This window comes from Oncorhynchus clarkii, chromosome 16, assembly GCF_045791955.1.
Source record: "Oncorhynchus clarkii lewisi isolate Uvic-CL-2024 chromosome 16, UVic_Ocla_1.0, whole genome shotgun sequence".
In the NCBI taxonomy this organism is placed as follows: domain Eukaryota; kingdom Metazoa; phylum Chordata; class Actinopteri; order Salmoniformes; family Salmonidae; genus Oncorhynchus; species Oncorhynchus clarkii.
Window position 1 is genome coordinate 75,475,620 of NC_092162.1, and position 22,729 is coordinate 75,498,348.

Sequence of the window (22,729 nt, forward strand, 5' to 3'; positions counted from 1 at the left end):
CCCCTATTACTAGCCTGTTCAATCTCTCTTTCGTATCGTCTGAGATTCCCATAGATTGGAAAGCTGCCGCAGTCATCTCCCTCTTCAAAGGGGGAGACACTCTAGACCCAAACTGCTACAGACCTATATCTATCCTACCCTGCCTTTCTAAGGTCTTTGAAAGCAAAGTTAAAAAACAGATCACCGACCATTTCGATTCTCACCGTACCTTCTCTATGCAATCTGGTTTCTGAGCTGGTCCTGGGTGCACCTTAGCCACACTCAAGGTCCTAAACGATATCATAACCGGCATCGATAAGAGACATTACTGTGCGGCCGTATTCATCGACCTGGCTAAGGCTTTTGACTCTCAATCACAACATTCTTATTGGCAGACTTGACAGCCTTGGTGTCTCAAATGATTGCCTCGCTTGGTTCACCAACTACTTCTCTGATAGAGTTCAATATGTCAATTCGGAGGGCCTGTTGTCCGGACCTCTGGCAGTCTCTATGGGGGTGCCACAGGGTTCAATTCTCGGGCTGACTATCTTCTCTGTATACATCAATGATGTCGCTCTCGCTGCTGGTGATTTGTTGATCCACCTCTACGCAGACGACACCATTCTGCATACCTCTTGCCTTTCTTTGGACACTGTGTTAACTGACCTCCAGATGAGCTTCAATGCCATTCAACTCTCTTTCCAACTGCTCTTAAATGCAAGTAAAACTAAATGCATGCTCTTCAACCGATCGCTGCCCGCACCTTTCCGCCTATCCAGCATCAATACTCTGGACGGTTCTGAATATGTGGACAACTACAAATACCTAGGGGTCTGGCTAGACTGTAAACTCTCCTTCCAGACTCACATTAAACATCTCCAATCGAAAATTAAATCTAGAATCCTATTTTGCAACAAAGCATCCTTCACTCATGCTGCCAAACATACCCTCGTAAAACTGACCATCCTACCGATCCTTGACTTCGGTGATGTCATTTACAAAATAGCCTCCAGCACTGTACTCAACTAATTGGATACAGTCTATAACAGTGCCATCCGTTTTGTCACCAAAGCCCCATATACCACCCACCATTGCAACCTGTATGCTCTTGTTGACTGGCCCTCGCTTCATACTCGTCACCAAACCCACTGGCTCCAGGTCATCTACAAGTCTCTGCTAGGCAAAGCCCCGCATTATCTCAGCTCACTGGTCACCATAGCAGCACCCACCCGTAGCACGCACTCCAGCAGGTATATTTCACTGGTCACCCCCAAAGCCAATTCTTCCTTTGGCCGCCTCTCCTTCCAGTTCTCTGCTGCCAATGACTGGAACGAACTGCAAAAATCTCTGAAGCTGGAGACTCTTATCTCCCTCACTAGCTTTAAGCACCAGTTGTCAGACCAGCTCACAGATCACTGCACCTGTACATAGCTCATCTGTAAATTGCCCATCCAACTACCTCATCCCCATACTGTATTTATTTATTTATCTTGCTTCCTTGCACCCCAGTATCTCTACTTGCACATTCATCTTCTGCACATCCTACCATTCCAGTGTTTAATTGCTATATTGTAATTACTTTGCCACCATGGCCTATTTATTGCCTTACCTCTCTTATCCTACCTCATATATACATGAGTATGCTGTATATAGATTTTTCTACTGTATTATTGATTGTATGTTTGTTTATCCCATGTGTAAGTGTGTTGTTGTTTGTGTCGAACTGCTTTGCTTTATTCTTGGCCAGGTCGCAGTTGCAAATGAGAACTTGTTCTCAACTAGCCTACCTGGTTAAATAAAGGTGAAATAAATTAAATTCCCTCTCCAGGATATAGCCGGTATTAAACCATACCTCTTCTCTCTCTGCAGGATATAGCCGGTATTAAACCATACCTCTTCTCTCTGCAGGGTACAGCCGGTATTAAACCATACCTCTTCTCTCTCTGCAGGGTTCAGCCAGTATTAAACCATACCTCTTCTCTCTCTGCAGGGTTCAGCCGGTATTAAACCATACCTCTTCTCTCTCTGCAGGGTACAGCCGGTATTAAACCATACCTCTTCTCTCTGCAGGGTATAACCGGTATTAAACCAGTCCTCTTCTCTCTCTGCAGGGTACAGGCGGTATTAAACCATACCTCTTCTCTCTGCAGGGTACAGCCGGTATTAAACCATACCTCTTCTCTCTCTGCAGGGTTCAGCCGGTATTAAACCATTCCTCTTCTCTCTCTGCAGGGTTCAGCCGTTATTAAACCATACCTCTTCTCTCTCTGCAGGGTACAGCCGGTATTAAACCATACCTCTTCTCTCTGCAGGGTACGTCCTGTATTAACCTCTCTGGGATATGTGGGACGGCAACAGCCAACAGCCAGTGAAATTGCAGCGCACCAAATTCAGAACAACAGAAATCCCATAATTAAAATTCCTCAAACAAACAAGTATTTTACACCATTTTAAAGATAAACTACTTGTAAATCCAGCCACAGTGTCCAATTTCAAATATGCTTTACGGCGAAAGCACACCAAATGAATACATGTGTGTTTTGTTTGATAAAGTTCATCTTTATGTCCAAAAACCTCATTTGAAATTGGTGTGTTATGTTCAGAAATGCATTGTCTCAAACAAACATCCGGTGAAAGTGCAGAGAGCCACATCAAATTACAGAAATACTTATAATAAACATTGATAAAAGATACAAGTGTCATGCATGGAATTATAGATAAACCTCTCCTTAATGCAACCGCTGTGTCAGATTTCCAAAAGGCTTTACGGCGAAAGCACACCTTGCGATTATGTTAGGTCAACACCTAGCCACAGAAAAACATACAGCCAATTTTCAAAGAAGGAGAGGTGTCACAAAAGTCAGAAATAGCATTATAAATATTCACTTACCTTTGATGATCTTCATCAGAATGCACTCCCAGGAATCACAGTTCCACAATAAATGTTTGTTTTGTTCGATAAAGTCCATAATTTATATCCAAATACCTCCTTTTTGTTGGCGCGTTTAGTTCAAACATGTCAAACGATGTATAGAATCAATCTTTAGGATGTTTTATCATAAATCTTCAACAATGTTTCAGCCGGTCAATTTCTTTGTCTTTAGAAATGCAATGGAACGCAGCTAACTTTCACAGGCATGCACGAGACTGAGCTCATGACACTCTGCCAGACGCTCTCATTCTCTCCCCCTTTACAGTAGAAGCCTAAAACACGGTTCTAAAGACTGTTGACATCTATTGGAAGCCTTAGGAAGTGCAATATGACCCCATAGACACTGTATTTTCGATAGGCAATGACTTGAAAAACTACAAACCTCAGATTTCCCACTTCCTGGTTGGATTTTTTCTCTGGTTTATGCCTGCCATATGAGTTATGTTATACTCACAGACATCATTCAAACAGTTTTAGAAACTTCAAAGGGATTTCCATCCAAATCAACTAATTATATGCATATTCTAGCTTTTGGGCCTGAGTAGCAGGCAGTTTACTCTGGGCACCTGATTATCCACTCCACTGAATACTGCCCCCCAGTCTGCAGGGTTCAGCAGGTATTAAACTATACCTCTTCTCTCTGCAGGGTTCAGCCGATATTAAACCATTCCTCTTCTCTCTCTGCAGGGTTCAGCCGGTATTAAACCATACCTCTCTCTCTGCAGGGTATAGCCGGTACAGACGTGGCCAAGGAGGCGTCTGACATCATATTAACGGACGATAACTTCAGTAGTATAGTGAAGGCTGTGATGTGGGGGAGGAACGTCTACGACAGCATCTCCAAGTTCCTCCAGTTCCAGCTGACTGTCAACGTGGTGGCTGTCATAGTGGCCTTCACTGGGGCCTGCATCACACAGGTAACAAACACACAGCTGACTGTCAACGTGGTGGCTGTCATAGTGGCCTTCACTGGGGCCTGCATCACACAGATAACAAACACACAGCTGACGGTCAACGTGGTGGCTGTCATAGTGGCCTTCACTGGGGCCTGCATCACACAGGTAACAAACACACAGCTGACTGTCAACGTGGTGGCTGTCATAGTGGCCTTCACTGGGGCCTGCATCACACAGGTAACGAACACACAGCTGACTGTCAACGTGGTGGCTGTCATAGTGGCCTTCACTGGGGCCTGCATTACACAGGTAACGAACACACGCTCACACACAAATGCACACACTCAACATTGTGGGTGTCAACAGTGGCTTTTCACACATTCTCCTCCCCCCACCAACCCTCTTGCCCCCCCCCAGGACTCTCCTCTGAAAGCAGTCCAGATGTTATGGGTTAACCTCATCATGGATACCTTCGCCTCTCTTGCCTTAGCAACAGAACCACCCACAGAGTCCCTGTTGCTACGTAAACCCTACGGCCGCAACAACCCTCTCATCTCCTTGACGATGTTAAAGAACATCCTGGGTCACGGAGTCTACCAGCTCATCATTATCTTTAGTCTCCTGTTTATAGGTACACACACACACACACACACACACACACACACACACACACACACACACACACACATACGCACACACACTTTTTCTCTCCTCCTATTTCTTCCTATCCATTACTTTCATTCTCCTCCCTGTCCTCATTCATCATCTTGCCTCCAGTTCTCTTTTCCTTAAGAACTTAATAATTTTTTGACAGTTTATCTCTCCTTTTCCTTTCCTCTCCTTCTCTCCTCTTTCCTCCCCTTTCTCCTCTTCTCTCCTCACCCCCCCTCTACCTCTCCTTTCCTCTCCTCCTCTTCTCTCCCCCTCTCTTCTTCTCCTTTCCTCTCTTCTTCTCTCCTCTCTCCTCCTCTTCCTCCTCTCCCCTCTCCACTCTCCTCCTCTCTACCCTCCTTTTCTCTTCCCTCTCCTCCTCTCTACCCTCTCCCTTCCTCTCTCCTCTCTCCTCCCCCTCCTCTCCTCTCTCCTTTAGGAGAGCGTATCTTCAACATAGACAGTGGTCGTAAAGCTCCGCTCCACTCCCCTCCGTCAGAACACTACACCATCATTTTCAACACCTTCGTCCTCATGCAGCTCTTTAATGAGATCAACGCCAGGAAGATCCACGGAGAACGCAATGTCTTTGACGGAATCTTCTCTAACCCTATCTTCTGTTCCATAGTGTTCGGAACCTTAGTTATCCAGGTAGGACACACGGACACACACTGACACACGCACACACACGCACACACACTGACACACACGCACGGACACACGGACACACGCACACACACGCACGCATGGACACACACTGACACACGCACACACACGCACACACACGGACGCACACACACGCACACACACGCATGCACGGACACACACTGACACACGCGGACACACGCACACACGCACGCACGGACACACACGCACACACACTGACACACACGCATGCACGGACGTGCGTGAAGTGAAGTGGAAGGTGCCCTGGCCAACTGTAAGTGCTGTTATTGTAAAGTGGATGGTGCCCTGGCCAACTGTAAGTGCTGTTATTGTAAAGTGGATGGTGCCCTGGCCAACTGTAAGTGCTGTTATTGTAAAGTGGATGGTGCCCTGGCCAACTGTTAGTGCTGTTATTGTGAAGTGGAAGGTGCCCTGGCCAACTGTTAGTGCTGTTATTGTGAAGTGGAAGGTGCCCTGGCCAACTGTAAGTGATGTTATTGTGAAGTGGAAGGTGCCCTGGCCAACTGTAAGTGCTGTTATTGTGAAGTGGAAGGTGCCCGGGCCAACTGTAAGTGCTGTTATTGTGAAGTGGAAGGTGCCCTGGCCAACTGTTAGTGCTGTTATTGTGAAGTGGAAGGTGCCCTGCCCAACTGTAAGTGATGTTATTGTGAAGTGGAAGGTGCCCTGGCCAACTGTAAGTGATGTTATTGTGAAGTGGAAGGTGCCCTGCCCAACTGTAAGTGATGTTATTGTGAAGTGGAAGGTGCCCTGGCCCAACTGTAAGTGATGTTATTGTGAAGTGGAAGGTGCCCTGCCCAACTGTAAGTGATGTTATTGTAAAGTGGAAGGTGCCCTGGCCAACTGTAAGTGATGTTATTGTGAAGTGGAAGGTGCCCTGGCCAACTGTAAGTGATGTTATTGTGAAGTGGAAGGTGCCCTGGCCAACTGTTAGTGCTGTTATTGTGAAGTGGAAGGTGCCCTGCCCAACTGTAAGTGATGTTATTGTGAAGTGGAAGGTGCCCTGGCCCAACTGTAAGTGCTGTTATTGTGAAGTGGAAGGTGCCCTGGCCAACTGTAAGTGCTGTTATTGTGAAGTGGAAGGTGCCCTGGCCAACTGTAAGTGCTGTTATTGTGAAGTGGAAGGTGCCCTGGCCAACTGTAAGTGCTGTTATTGTGAAGTGGAAGGTGCCCTGGCCAACTGTAAGTGCTGTTATTGTGAAGTGGAAGGTGCCCTGGCCAACTGTAAGTGATGTTATTGTGAAGATGAAGGCCACACAAGCTAAAAGAACAGGACCACCAAGTGCTGAAGCGTGGGAAAATGGTCTGTTCTCAGTTGCAACACTCACTACCGAGTTCCAAACTGCCTCTGGAAGCAACGTCAGCACAAGACCTGTTTGTCGGGAGCTTCATGAAATGGGTTTCCATGACCGAACAGACCGCACACAAGCCTAAGATCACCATGCGTAATGCCAATTGTTTGCTGGAGGGGTGTAAAGCTTGCCGCCATTGGACTCTGGAGCAGCAGAAACACTTTCTCTGGAGTGATGAATCACGCTTCACCATCTGGCAGTCCGACGGACTAATCTGGGTTTGGCCAATGCCCTAATGGTCTAATCGACCTCACTAATGCTCTTGTGGCTGAATGGAAGCAAGTCCTCTGCATCATCTAGTGGAAAACCTTCCCAGAGAATGGAGGCTGTTATAGCAGCAATGTTCCTACATCTAGTGGAAAGATTTCCTAGAAGAGTGGAGGCTGTTATAGCCGCAATGTTCCAACATCTAGTGGAAAGCCTTCCCAGAAGAGTGGAGGCTGTTATAGCCGCAATGTTCCAACATCTAGTGGAAAGCCTTCCCAGAAGAGTGGAGGCTGTTATAGCAGCAATGTCCCAACATCTAGTGGAAAGCCTTCCCAGAAGAGTGGAGGCTGTTATAGCCGCAATGTTCCTACATCTAGTGGAAAGCCTTCCCAGAAGAGTGGAGGCTGTTATAGCCGCAATGTTCCTACATCTAGTGGAAAGCCTTCCCAGAAGAGTGGAGGCTGTTATAGCAGCAATGTCCCAACATCTAGTGGAAAGCCTTCCCAGAAGAGTGGAGGCTGTTATAGCAGCAATGTTCCTACATCTAGTGGAAAGCCTTCCCAGAAGAGTGGAGGCTGTTATAGCCGCAATGTTCCAACATCTAGTGGAAAGCCTTCACAGAAGAGTGGAGGCTGTTATAGCCGCAATGTTCCAACATCTAGTGGAAAGCCTTCCCAGAAGAGTGGAGGCTGTTATAGCCGCAATGTTCCAACATCTAGTGGAAAGCCTTCCCAGAAGAGTGGAGGCTGTTATAGCAGCAATGTTCCAACATCTAGTGGAAAGCCTTCCCAGAAGAGTGGAGGCTGTTATAGCCGCAATGTTCCAACATCTAGTGGAAAGCCTTCCCAGAAGAGTGGAGGCTGTTATAGCAGCAATGTTCCTACATCTAGTGGAAAGCCTTCCCAGAAGAGTGGAGGCTGTTATAGCAGCAATGTTCCTACATCTAGTGGAAAGCCTTCCCTGAAGAGTGGAGGCTGTTATAGCAGCAATGTTCCAACATCTAGTGGAAAGCCTTCCTAGAAGAGTGGAGGCTGTTATAGCCGCAATGTTCCTACATCTAGTGGAAAGCCTTCCCAGAAGAGTGGAGGCTGTTATAGCAGCAATGTTCCTACATCTAGTGGAAAGCCTTCCCAGAAGAGTGGAGGCTGTTATAGCCGCAAAGGGGGGACCAACTCCATATTAATGCCCATGATTTTGGAATTAAAAAAAATATATATATATTTCACCTTTATTTAACCAGGTAGGCCAGATCACTTTTATTTAACCAGGTAGGCCAGATCACCTTTATTTAACCAGGTAGGCCAGATCACCTTTATTTAACCAGGTAGACCAGATCACCTTTATTTAACCAGGTAGGCCAGATCACCTTTATTTAACCAGGTAGACCAGATCACCTTTATTTAACCAGGTAGGCCAGATCACCTTTATTTAACCAGGTAGGCCAGATCACCTTTATTTAACCAGGTAGGCCAGATCACCTTTATTTAACCAGGTAGGCCAGTTGAGAACAAGTTCTCATTTACAACTGTGACCTGGCCAAGATCAAGCAAAGCAGTGCGACACAAACAACAACACAGAGTTACACATGGAATAAACAAAACATAGTCAATAATACAGTAGAACAAAATAAAACAAAAAGTCTATATACAGACTGCAGGTGTCCACGTCCTGTTGGTAATGTAGGGTATGTTATGTTCCCTAGGTGGTGATCGTCCAGTGGGGAGGCAAGCCGTTCAGCTGTGCTCCTCTCAGCGTGGAACAGTGGCTCTGGTGTCTGTTCGTTGGAGTGGGAGAACTACTCTGGGGACAGGTCAGTGTGTGTGTTAGTGATGCACGGGTCAGCTGTTTGCTAATAACCCATCCGCAACCACCTGACTATAGGTTATGTGATAAAGTCCAAATCTGGGGCCCGCACCCAACCCTAACCCTAACCCCTAGCCCCAACCCCAACCCCAACCCCAACCCCAACCCCAACCCCAACCCCAGCCCCAACCCTAACCCCAACCCTAACCCTAACCCTAACCCCTAGCCCCAACCCTAACCCTAACCCCTAGCCCCAACCCCAACCCTAACCCCAACCCTAACCCTAACCCTAACCCCAACCCTAACCCTAACCCCTAGCCCCAACCCCAGCACGAGCCCCAACCCTAACCCCTAACCCCAACCCTAACCCTAACCCTAACCCCAACCCCAACCCCAACCCTAACCTAACCCCAACCCCAACCCTAACCCTAACCCCTAACCCGCTAATATAGAAAATGCACTGTAGAGTCATAGATAGAGGAACATCTTTTTAGACAGGCCTATTAGACAGGCCTATTAGACAGGCCTTTTAGACAGGCCTTTTAGACGGGCCTATTAGATGGGCCTATTAGACAGGCCTATTAGACAGGCCTATTAGACAGGCCTATTAGACAGGCCTATTAGACAGTGTGTGTGAGTGTGTGTAATGCATTACTTGTGTGTAAAATAGTACCACCTTTTTCATCTGACGACTGTCTCCGTGTGCATTGTCGGGGGACAGGTGATCGCCACGGTTCCCAGCGACCAATTACCATGTCTGAAGGAGGCGGGGGCAGCGATGGCGGCGGTGGAGGAAGAGGAAGAGATGGACGAAGGAGACGAAGAGAGAGAGATCGACTGTGCTGAGAGAGAGCTACGACGAGGACAGATACTGTGGTGTAGAGGACTAAACCGCATACAGACACAGGTATCATATCTTTACTCTCTGTGTCTCTCTCTCTCTGTCTATCTCTCTATGTCTCTCTCTCTCTGTATATCTCTATATGTCTCTCTCTCTCTGTCTCTCTCTCTGTCTATCTCTCTCTGTCTCTTTCTCTCTGTCTCTCTCTCTGTCTCTCTCTCTGTCTATCTCTCTCTGTCTCTTTCTCTCTGTCACTTTCTCTCTGTCTGTCTCTCTGTCTGTCTCTCTGTCTCTCTGTCTCTCTTTCTCTGTCTGTCTCTCTGTGTCTCTGTCTGTCTCTCTATGTCTCTCTCTCTGTCTCTCTGTCTCTCTCTATGTCTGTCTCTCTGTGTCTCTTTCTCTCTCTCTCTATCTATCTCTCTGTCTCTCTCGCTCTCTGTCTGTCTCTCTGTCTCTCTGTCTGTCTCTCTCTCTCTGTCTATCTCTCTGTCTATCTCTCTGTATCTCTCTCTCTGTCTCTCTCTCTCTGTCTGTCTCTCTGTCTCTCTGTCTCTCTTTGTGTCTCTCTCTGTGTCTCTGTCTCTCTCTCTCTGTGTCTCTCTCTCTGTCTCTCTCTCTCTGTGTCTCTCTCTCTGTCTCTCTCTCTGTGTGCCTCTCTGTGTCTCTCTGTGTCTCTCTCTGTTTGTCTCTGTGTCTGTCTCTCTCGGTGTCTGTCTCTGTTTGTCTCTCTGTGTCTCTCTGTGTCCCTCTGTGTCTCTCTGTGTCTCTTTATCGGTACTCTTTATAACTCTTTAAAGTATGGTAGTGTAGTTTAGGTTTAAAAAGTTTTACTTCACTATTTAAAGCTGCAATATGTAAGTTATTGAGCGTCCTGACCAAATTCATATAGAATTGTGAGTTATAGATCTGTCATTCTCATCGAAAGTAAGTCTAAGAAGCGGTAGATCTGTTCTATGTGCTCTATTTCTATGCTTCCTGTTCTTAAGTTTAGTTTTTGTGTCTTTTACATTCGGTTTTGTACACCAGCTTCAAACGGCTGAAAATATAGTTTTTTTTTTGTTTTTTAAAAAACATTTCACAGTGATTGAGATGGTACAATGATTCTCTACACTCAGTGATTTTGTTTTGTCACATCATCTGAAATTAGGTGAAATAATATAATTTTTGTAACCAGGAAATGGTGGCACAATTTCTGAATGGTGCACCTTTAAAGCAAAGCAGTTGCATAATATTATAGGCAAAGTTAAATATAGTAAAATAATTGGTCTGATTAAATTGATAGAATTCTACCATATTATACTGATCAAAAATATAAACGCAACATGCAACAATTTCAAAGATTTTACTGAGTTCCAGTTATTTTAAGGAAATCAGTCAATTTATATAAATTCATTAGGCCCTAATTCTATGTATTTCACATGATGAGAATAGGTTGGTATATAGACCGACTGATTAGCTGTAGAATAGGTTTGCATGTAGATCTACTGATATCTAGCTGTAGAATAGGTTTCTGTGTAGACCTACTGATAGCTAGCTGTATACCTACTGATAGCTAGCTGTAGAATAGGTTTGTATGTAGACCTACTGATAGCTAGATGTAGACCTACTGATAGTTAGCTGTAGACCTACTGATAGATAGCTGTAGAATAGGTTTGTATATAGACCTACTGATAGATAGCTGTAGAATAGGTTTGTATTTAGACCTACTGATAGCTAGCTGTAGAATAGGTTTGTATATAGACCTACTGATAGTTAGCTGTAGAATAGGTTTGTATGTAGACCTACTGATAGCTATCTGTAGAATAGGTTTGTATATAGACCTACTGATAACCAGGTAGGCCAGTTGAGAACAAGTTCTCATTTACAACTGCGACCTGGCCAAGATAAAGCAAAGCAGTTCGACACAGACAACAACACAGAGTTACACATGGAATAAACAAACATACAATCAATAATACAGTAGACAAATCTATATACAGCATGTGCAAATGAGGTAGGATAAGAGAGGTAAGGCAATGAATAGGCCATGGTGGCAAAGTAATTACAATATAGCAATTAAACACTGGAATGGTAGGATGTGCAGAAGATGAATGTGCAAGTAGAGATCCTGGGGTGCAAAGGAGTAAGATGAATAAATAAATACAGTATGGGGATGAGATAGGTAGTTGGATGGGCTGTTTACAGATGGGCTTTGTACAGGTGCAGTGATCTGTGAGCTGCTCTGACAGCTGGTGCTTAAAGCTAGTGATTTTTGCAGTTCGTTCCAGTCACTGGAAGCAGAGAACTGGAAGGAGAGGCAGCACTGAACTCTGTCTGAGAAGTAGTTGGTGAACCAGGCAAGGCAGTCATTTGAGAAACCAAGGCTGTTGAGTCTGCCGATAAGAATGCGGTGATTGACAGAGTCGAAAGACTTGGCCAAGTCGATGAATACGGCTGCACAGTGTTGTATTTTATCGATGGCGGTTATGGTATGATTTAGGACCTTGAGCGTGGCAGAGGTGCACCCATGACCAGCTCGGAAACCAGATTGCATAGCGGAGAAGGTACGGTTGGATTCGAAATTACTTTTGAAGACCTTGGAAAGGCAGGGTAGGATAGATATAGGTCTGTAATAGTTTGGGTCTAGAGTGTCCCCCCTTTTGAAGAGGGGGATGACCGCGGCAGATTTCCAATCTTTGGGGATCTCAAACAATACAGAAGAGAGGTTAAACAGACTAGTAATAGGGGTTGCAAAAATTGCGGCTGATAGTTTTAGAAAGAAAGGGTCCAGATTGTCTAGCCCAGCTGATTTGTAGGGGTCCAGATTTAGCAGCTCTTTCAGAACATCAGCTATCTGGATTTGGATGAAGGAGAAATGGGGAAGCTTGGGCAAGTTGCTGTGGGGGGTGCAGAGCTGTTGACCAGGGTAGGGGTAGCCAGGTGGAAAGCATGGCCAGCCATAGAAAAATGGTTATTGAAATTCTCGATTATCGTAGATTTATCGGTGGTGACAGTGTTTCCTAGCCTCAGTGCAGTGGTCAGCTGTGAGGAGGTGCTCTTATTCTCCATGGACTTTACAGTGTACCAGAACTTTTTAGAGTTTGTGCTACAGGATGCAAATTTCTGCTAACCTTTGCTTTCCTAACTGCTTGTGTTTATTGGTTCATAACTTCCCTGAAAAGTTGCATATCGTGGGGGCTATTCGATGTTAATGCTGTACGCCACAGGATGTTTTTGTGCTGGTCAAGGGCAATCAGGTCTGGAGTGAACCAAGGGCTATATCTTTTCTTCATTCTACATTTTTTGAGTGGGACATGTTTATTTAAGATGGTGAGGAAATTACTTTTAAAGAACGACAAGGCATCCTCTACTCTACTTGAGGATCTATAGACAACAACATGATAACATATGTGACAGGTAATGACTATATACAACAACATGATAACATATGTGACAGGTAATGACTATAGACAACAACAGGATAACAAATGTGACAGGAAATGACTATAGACAACAACAGGATAACAAATGTGACAGTTAATGACTATAGACAACAACAGGATAACAAATGTGACAGTTAATGACTATAGACAACAACAGGATAACAAATGTGACAGTTAATGACTATAGACAACAACAGGATAACAAATGTGACAGGAAATGACTATAGACAACAACAGGATAACAAATGTGACAGTTAATGACTATAGACAACAACAGGATAACAAATGTGACAGTTAATGACTATAGACAACAACAGGATAACAAATGTGACAGTTAATGACTATAGACAACAACAGGATAACAAATGTGACAGTTAATGACTATAGACAACAACAGGATAACAAATGTGACAGTTAATGACTATATACAACAACAGGATAACAAATGTGACAGTTAATGACTATAGACAACAACAGGATAAATTATTTGACAGGTAAATGAAATCTAATTTTATGGAGGAGTAGATTACATATATCATCCTAGTGGAGGTGTAGATTACATCTATCATCCTAATGGAGGAGTAGATTACATCTATCATCCTACTGGAGGAGTAGATTACATCTATCATCCTAATGGAGGAGTAGATTACATCTATCATCCTAATGGAGGTGTAAATTACATCTATCATCCTAATGGAGGAGTAGATTACATCTATCATCCTGAAGGAGATGTAGATTACATCTATCATCCTGTAGATTACATCTATCATCCTGTAGATTACATCTATCATCCTGTAGATTACATCTATCTTCCTAATGGAGGAGTAGATTACATATATCATCCTAATGGAGGTGTAGATTACATCTATCATCCTGTAGATTACATTTATCATCCTAACGGAGGAGTAGATTACATCTATCATCCTAATGGAGGTGTAGATTACATCTATCATCCTAATGAAGGAGTAGATTACATCTATCATCCTGTAGATTACATCTATCATCCTAATGGAGGTGTAGATTACATCTATCATCCTAATGGAGGTGTAGATTACATCTATCATCTATCATCCTAATGGAGGTGTAGATTACATCTATCATCCTGTAGATTTCATCCATCATCCTGTAGATTACATCTATCATCCTAATGGAGGAGTAGATTACATCTATCATCCTAATGGAGGTGTAGATTACATCTATCATCCTAATGGAGGAGTAGATTACATCTATCATCCTAATGGAGGAGTAGATTACATCTATCATCCTAATGGAGGTGTAGATTACATCTATCATCCTAATGGAGGTGTAGATTACATCTATCATCCTAATGGAGGAGTAGATTACATCTATCATCCTGTAGATTACATTTATCATCCTAACGGAGGAGTAGATTACATCTATCATCCTAATGGAGGTGTAGATTACATATATCATCCTAATGGAGGAGTAGATTACATCTATCATCCTAATGGAGGTGTAGATTACATCTATCATCCTAATGGAGGTGTAGATTACATCTATCATCTATCATCCTAATGGAGGTGTAGATTACATCTATCATCCTGTAGATTTCATCCATCATCCTGTAGATTACATCTATCATCCTAATGGAGGAGTAGATTACATCTATCATCCTAATGGAGGAGTAGATTACATATATCATCCTAATGGAGGAGTAGATTACATCTATCATCCTAATGGAGGTGTAGATTACATCTATCATCTATCATCCTAATGGAGGTGTAGATTACATATATCATCCTGTAGATTACATCCATCTTCCTGTAGATTACATCCCTCTTCTTGTAGATTACATCAATCATCCTAATGGAGGAGTAGATTACATCTATCATCCTAGTGGAGGTGTAGATTACATCTATCATCCTAATGGAGGAGTAGATTACATCTATCATCCTGTAGATTTCATCCATCATCCTGTAGATTACATCTATCATCCTGTAGATTACATCTATCATCCTAATGGAGGAGTAGATTACATCTATCATCCTAATGGAGGTGTAGATTACATCTATCATCCTAATGGAGGATTAGATTACATCTATCATCCTGTAGATTACATCTATCATCCTAATGGAGGAGTAGATTACATATATCATCCTAATGGAGGAGTAGATTACATCTATTATCCTATAGATTACATCTATCATCCTAATGGAGGTGTAGATTCCATCTATCATCCTGTAGATTAGATCTATCATCCTAATGGAGGAGTAGATTACATCTATCATCCTAATGGAGGTGTAGATTACATCTATCATCTATCATCCTAATGGAGGTGTAGATTACATCTATCATCCTGTAGATTACATATATCATCCTGTAGATTACATCTATCACTTCACTGTAGGGGAGATTAGTTCACTTCACTGTAGGGGATAGTAGTTCACTGTAGGGGAGAGTAGTTCACTTCACTGTAGGGGAGAGTAGTTCACTTCACTGTAGGGGATAGTCGTTCACTTCACTGTAGGGGAGAGTAGTTCACTTCACTGTAGGGGAGAGTAGTTCACTTCACTGTAGGGGAGAGTAGTTCACTTCACTGTAGGGGAGAGTAGTTCACTGTAGGGGAGAGTAGTTCACTGTAGGGGAGAGTAGTTCACTGTAGGGGAGAGTAGTTCACTTCACTGTAGGGGAGAGTAGTTCACTTCACTGTAGGGGAGAGTAGTTCACTTCACTGTAGGGGAGAGTAGTTCACTTCACTGTAGGGGAGAGTAGTTCACTTCACTGTAGGGGAGAGTAGTTCACTTCACTGTAGGGGAGAGTAGTTCACTTCACTGTAGGGGATAGTCGTTCACTTCACTGTAGGGGAGAGTAGTTCACTTCACTGTAGGGGAGAGTAGTTCACTTCACTGTAGGGGAGAGTAGTTCACTGTAGGGGAGAGTAGTTCACTTCACTGTAGGGGAGAGTAGTTCACTGTAGGGGAGAGTAGTTCACTGTAGGGGAGAGTAGTTCACTGTAGGGGAGAGTAGTTCACTTCACTGTAGGGGAGAGTAGTTCACTTCACTGTAGGGGAGAGTAGTTCACTTCACTGTAGGGGAGAGTAGTTCACTTCACTGTAGGGGAGAGTAGTTCACTGTAGGGGAGAGTAGTTCACTGTAGGGGAGAGTAGTTCACTTCACTGTAGGGGAGAGTAGTTCACTTCACTGTAGGGGAGAGTAGTTCACTTCACTGTAGGGGAGAGTAGTTCACTTCACTGTAGGGGAGAGTAGTTCACTTCACTGTAGGGGAGAGTAGTTCACTTCACTTCACTTCAGGAAAACTGATGTTACCCCATTAAACAAACATTCTGTTGTCTTGGTTATGTTGGTTCTCTTTCTTTTCCCATATGGAGCAGTTGGCTGGAAGCCAGAGGTCAGGGTTAGAGGTCAGGGGATTAGGGTTAAAAAATACACTCCCCCCCCTGCCCCAATAAAAAAATCTCAGGTTTTCTAGAAATCCCAGTTAGACTTTTTCTGGATTTCCTGCTTATTCCCTCCTGATTTCAGGATTCCTTCTACTGGGATTTCTGGAAAAATGTTTTTGAAAAGTAAAAGGAACTTTGCAGCCCTAGTCAAGGGTCAGGGGTAAGAGGTCAGATGGCTGTGAAACTGTAGCCACCTGGTCCTGAATGTCTGTCCCTCCGTCCATCCATTCAAGTCTGCCTGTCTCCCTCTCTCCTCTCCTTCCCCTCACTCACTCTCTCCTTCCCCCTTTCCTCTTCCTCCCTCTCACTCTCTCTTCTTCCCCCTCTTCCTCTCTCTTCCTTTCCCCCTCTCCCCATCTCTCCTTCTCCTGTAGATGCGTGTAGTCAATGCCTTCCGTACCAACGTGTACGAGACCCGAGAGAAAACGGAATCACGGAACTCCATCCATAACTTCATGGCTCACCCAGAATTCCTGATCAATGACCTCATCCATAACATCCCTCTGATCGACGACACAGACATCGACGAGGAGTCAGAGCTGAGTCGATACCAGCACCAACTCCACCCTGCCCTTCGAAAGCCCCCTCCACCCCCCGCCCAGCCCCCGTCCTCCTCCCGCTCCCGCCCGCCAAGGCCCTACCGACAACACAGTCTCCCCGTCACCCCTACCAACATAAACAACAACGCAACACTGGTCACCTTTGGCAACACAAACAACAAGGCTGTTTCCCCAGGTAACCGGTGCATCAATTATGAAGTTGCAACCAGAGCTACAACAGCGCTAGGGGTAACAGGCTCCTAGCCCCCTCCTCCTGTCCTCCTCTCCGTTGCTCTCCCGACCTCCTCCTCTACTGCTTTCAGACATCCTTATAACTCATGAACAGATGCAGGGAGGAAAGGACAGACAGACTTACAGGCAGGAGGGGAGAGAGAGACAGACTGACAGGGAGAAGAGACAATAAACAGACATTTTAAAGGAGAACATTTTTTCACCATCAGAGAGGAGGGGTGTATAAAAGGAGTCTAGGTTCTGACTGGAGGGAGAAGTTAAGCCCTTCCTTCCTGCTTCTTCTCTTATCGCTATTACCAGGCTACTATACTACAGGAGAGAGGAGGAGTGATCTGCTATGACCAGGCTACTATACCACAGGAAAGAGAAGGAGTGATCTGCTGTGACCAGGCTACTATACCACAGGAAAGAGAAGGAGTGATCTGCTATGACCAGGCTACTATACCACAGGAAAGAGAAGGAGTGATCTGCTGTGACCAGGCTACTATACCACAGGAGAGAGGAGTAGTGATCTGCTGTGACCAGGCTACTATACCACAGGAAAGAGAAGGAGTGATCTGCTATGACCAGGCTACTATACCACAGGAAAGAGAAGGAGTGATCTGCTGTGACCAGGCTACTATACTACAGGAGAGAGGAGGAGTGATCTGCTATGACCAGGCTACTATACCACAGGAGAGAGGAGGAGTGATCTGCTGTGACCAGGCTACTATACCACAGGAGAGAGGAGGAGTGATCTGCTATGACCAGGCTACTATACCACAGGAAAGAGAAGGAGTGATCTGCTGTGACCAGGCTACTATACCACAGGAGAGAGGAGGAGTGATCTGCTGTGACCAGGCTACTATACCACAGGAGAGAGGAGGAGTGATCTGCAGTCTTCAAGAGGGGGTAGAACTGAGCTAGCCTGCAGTACCCCGGTCAGTCTTCAAGAGGGGGTAGAACTGAGCTAGCCTGCAAGGCGTTTTTTTATCCACGCCAAACTTGATGCAAAACCATGCCCACGAGTAACCTAGCAACATTCAAAGCTGCGCTGACTAGTCAGAGTTCGGACCTTCCCTGTGACTAAATGGACGTGAGAGAGGAAGAACGCTAGAGGGGGAGTCCCCGCGGACGGGAAGTTCTGAGTTTGCTCATGCCTGCCATGCCACTAGCAAACACTGTGGCCCCATCCAACGATACCCCCGGACAGGGCCAACCAGGTAGAATAGAACCCCTCCAACGATACCCCCGGACAGGGCCAACCAGGTAGAATAGAACCCCTCCAACGATACCCCCGGACAGGGCCAACCAGGTAGAATAGAACCCCACCCACTTTGCCAAAGCACAGCCCCCACACCACTAGAGGGATATCAACAGACCACCAACTTCCTACCCTGAGACAAGGCTGAGTAAAGCCCACGAAGACTGCAGTCCTTTCATAAACACTTAGATAACCACACTAAGCTAACCCTAGACACACTACTACACAGCTTCCGCCCAATAGGCATTGTAAGATAGCGATAACACTTGATATAATTCACAGCTTTTACTTACCTCCCCCAACCCACCCCTGTCTCAGCCTCCAGTATCTATGCTGCTATAGTCTATGTGCCAGGGGACTAGGGTCAGTCTGTTAAACCTGGTGAAATGCAACTTCATATCAGGGAACAACCAACTCTGACCAATCAGCATAGCTTTGAATGTTGCTACGTTTCTCGTGGGCGTGGTTTTGCACCAAGTTTGGCGTGGATAAAAAGGAGACGTCTTCAACGTCACTTCCTAGTGTGCAACGTTTCCATGAAGCAAGATTGCTCCACACTAACACAACACTTCCTGACCTTCAGACATCACATAGGGTGAAGTCATCGATGGCTCCATCCATTCTTTTTACACTCTATGATGAAACCACCACTACTACGGTTACTATGACTACCATCGTCATCACCATGGTTACTACTGCTGTGGTTTACATATACGCTTTAACTGTGTCCTTTATTTATTTATTTATTTCTTTCTCATGTTGTTTTGATTTGATTTATTGTCCTCAAAGAGGGGGGTTGTTTTCACAATTCACCTGATTGATTTATTGTCCTCAAAGAGGGGGGTTGTTTTCACAATTCACCTGATTGATTTATTGTCCTCAAAGAGGGGGGTTGTTTTCACAATTCACCTGATTGATTTATTGTCCTCAAAGAGGGGAGTTGTTTTCACAATTCACCTGATTGATTTATTGTCCTCAAAGAGGGGGGTTGTTTTCACAATTCACCTGATTGATTTATTGTCCTCAAAGAGGGGGGTTGTTTTCACAATTCACCTGATTGATTTATTGTCCTCAAAGAGGGGGGTTGTTTTCACAATTCACCTGATTGATTTATTGTCCTCAAAGAGGGGGGTTGTTTTCACAATTCATCTGATTTATTTATTCCTACAATATTCTCTTTCTTTGTATCACTCTTTTTCATTATTTTAGCAATATTTCTCTGTCTCTCTCTGTGTCTACGTGTATTGTCTTGTCTGTCCTGAAAAAGAGAAACCAATATATTTTTTAAACCATACAGACAAGGATAGGACCTAATAGAAGTTAATAGTATATCTGGAAAAAAAACTACAGAAACATTAAACAAAGATCTAGAAGTTCTGGCAACACCAAACTCCCCATATCATCCCCACGTCATCCGCTGACTTCTAACCCCGGGGCTCGGTTGCATCATCCGCTGACTTCTAACCCCGGGGCTCGGTTGCATCATCCGCTGACTTCTAACCCCGGGGCTCGGTTGCATCATCCGCTGACTTCTAACCCCGGGGCCCAGGTTGCATCATCCGCTGACTTCTAACCCCGGGGCCTGGGTTGCATCATCCGCTGACTTCTAACCCCGGGGCCTGGGTTGCATCATCCGCTGACTTCTAACCCCGGGGCTCGGTTGCATCATCCGCTGACTTCTAACCCCGGGGCCCAGGTTGCATCATCCGCTGACTTCTAACCCCGGGGCCTGGGTTGCATCATCCGCTGACTTCTAACCCCGGGGCCTGGGTTGCATCATCCGCTGACTTCTAACCCCTGACTTCTAACCCCTTCTAACCCCTTCTAACAAAACATTTTAAGGCAAATTTCCCCCTAAAATGAGATGAAAAGATTAAGGGTGCCCATGAGGTCCAGTACGTTCTGCATTCAGTAAGGATATCAATGTAAACAGCATTCAGGATGGATATCAATGTAAACAGCATTCAGGATGGATATCAATGTAAACAGCATTCAGGATGGATATCAATGTAAACAGCATTCAGTATGGATATCAATGTAAACATCATTCAGTATGGATACCAATGTAAACAACATTCAATATGGATATCAATGTAAACAGCATTCAGTATGGATATCAATGTAAACAGCATTCAGGATGGATATCAATGTAAACAGCATTTGAGGTGGTGAATGTTGCTTTCCTCTGCCTGGTTTCAAAAGGAAAACCTCCACCAGCTAGCTTGGTAGCTAAACAATGGAATGTGCACAGGCCATGGCTACAAAGCTAGCTACAGTATACTGAACAAAAATATAAATGCAACATACAACAATTTCAATGATGTTACTGAGTTCCAGCTCATATAAGGAAATCAGTCAATTGAAATAAATTCATTAGGCCCTAATCTTTTGATGTCTCATGACTGGGGAGCCAGGCCCAGCCAATCAGAATGTGTTTTTTTTCTCCCACAAAAGGCTTTACTACAGACTTAAATACCCCTCAGTTTCATCAGCTGGTGGGGTGGCTGGTCTCAGACGATCCCACAGGTGAATACGCCGGATGTCGAGGTCCTGGGCTGGAGTGGCTACACGTGGTCTGCGGTTGTGAGGCCGGTTGGACGCACTGCCAAATTCTCTAAAATGACGTTGTAGAGACGGCTTATGGTAGAGAAATTAACATTCAATTCACTGCCAAAAGCTTTGGTGGATATTCCTGCAGTCAGCAGGCCAATTGCACACTCCCTCAAAACTTGAGATATCTGTGGCATTGTGCTGTGTTACAAAACTGTACATTTTAGAGTGGCCTTTTATTGTCCACAGCACAAGGTGCACCTGTGTAATGATCATGCTGTTTAATTAGGCTTCTTGATATGCCACACCTGTCAGGTGGATTGATTATCTTGGCGAAGGAGAAATGCTCACTAACAGGGATGTAAACAAATGAGTGCACAAAATGTGAGAGAAATAATTTTTTAATGCATATGGAACATTTCTTGGACCTTTAATTTCAGCTCATAAAACATGGGACCAACACTTTACATGTTGTGTTTATATTTTTGTTCAGTATAGCACCCTACTATATCAGTTAGCTTAGTTCCCTACTCTGTCAGTTAACTTCTAGTTAGTTCCCTATTCTGTCAGTTAGCTTACAGTTCTCCACTCTGTCAGTTAGCTTCTAGTTAGTTCCGTATTCTGTCAGTTAGCTTACAGTTCTCCACTCTGTCAGTTAACTTACAGCTCCCTACTCTGTCAGTTAGCTTCTAGTTAGTTCCGTATTCTGTCAGTTAGCTTACAGTTCTCCACTCTGTCAGTTAGCTTACAGCACCCTACTCTGTCAATTAGCTTACAGTTCCCTACTCTGTCAGTTAGCTTACAGCTCCCTACTCTGTCAGTTAGCTTACAGCTCCCTACTCTGTCAGTTAGCTTACAGTTCTCTACTCTGTCAGTTAGCTTACAGCTCCGTACTTTGTCAGTTAGCTTACAGCTCCGTACTCTGTCAGTTAGCTTACAGCTCCCTACTCTGTCAGTTAGCTTTCAGCTCCCTACTCTGTCAGTTAGCTTACAGCTCCCTACTCTGTCAGTTAGCTTACAGCTCCCTACTCTGTCAGTTAGCTTACAGTTCCGTACTCTGTCAGTTAGCTTACAGCTTCCTACTCTGTCAGTTAGCTTAGTTCCCTACTCTGTCAGTTAGCTTACAGCTCCCTACTCTATCAGTTAGCTTAGTTCCCTACTCTGTCAGTTAGCTTACAGTTCTCAACTCTGTCAGTTAGCTTACAGCTCCGTACTCTGTCAGTTAGCTTACAGTTCTCTACTCTGTCTCTGTCAGTTAGCTTACAGCTCCGTACTCTGTCAGTTAGCTTAGTTCCCTACTCTGTCAGTTAGCTTAGTTCCCTACTCTGTCAGTTAGCTTAGTTCCCTACTCTGTCAGTTAGCTTACAGTTCTCTACTCTGTCAGTTAGCTTACAGCTCCGTACTCTGTCAGTTAGCTTAGTTCCCTACTCTGTCAGTTAGCTTACAGCTCCCTACACTGTCAGTTAGCGTACAGCTCCCTACTCTGTCAGTTAGCTTAGTTCCCTACTCTATCAGTTAGCTTAGTTCCCTACTCTGTCAGTTAGCTTACAGTTCTCTACTCTGTCAGTTAGCTTGATGTGCTAGCAAGCCATAGAAACAAGTTTAGAAAAAAGTTACTAAAATTAACCTGTTTTATTATCTTCTGAATCAATTTGTTTTACCGGTCTTGAATGTAAAAGTTATAGTTTGCGATCTCCCAAAATATATGCTATCTCTCTGATGACACTTCAGTTAGTGAATCAGGTCATCTCCATGGTAACCATAGAGTCTTTTTGTCGTGCATGCCTTCAAACTAAGGTAAAACTCTTAAATGATGCCCTTACCTATGGAAATGTTTGACAGGCCCTATGCAACACCCATTAATAGTTTCCTTAGGTAAGGGGAAATGATTCCTTATGGTAAACCCTTAAGTGTAACACTATGTTTTATGCAGCTGGGTCCTGACCCCTAGTCCCC

The 22,729-nt window shown here is 44.5% G+C and overlaps 1 pseudogene; it reads left to right on the forward strand.

Annotated features, from left to right (window-relative positions):
• LOC139367804 (plasma membrane calcium-transporting ATPase 3-like) overlaps nucleotides 1-17,264 on the forward strand; it is a 146,251-nt pseudogene extending 128,987 nt beyond the window's left edge.
• Nucleotides 17,265-22,729: the final 5,465 nt, after the last annotated feature.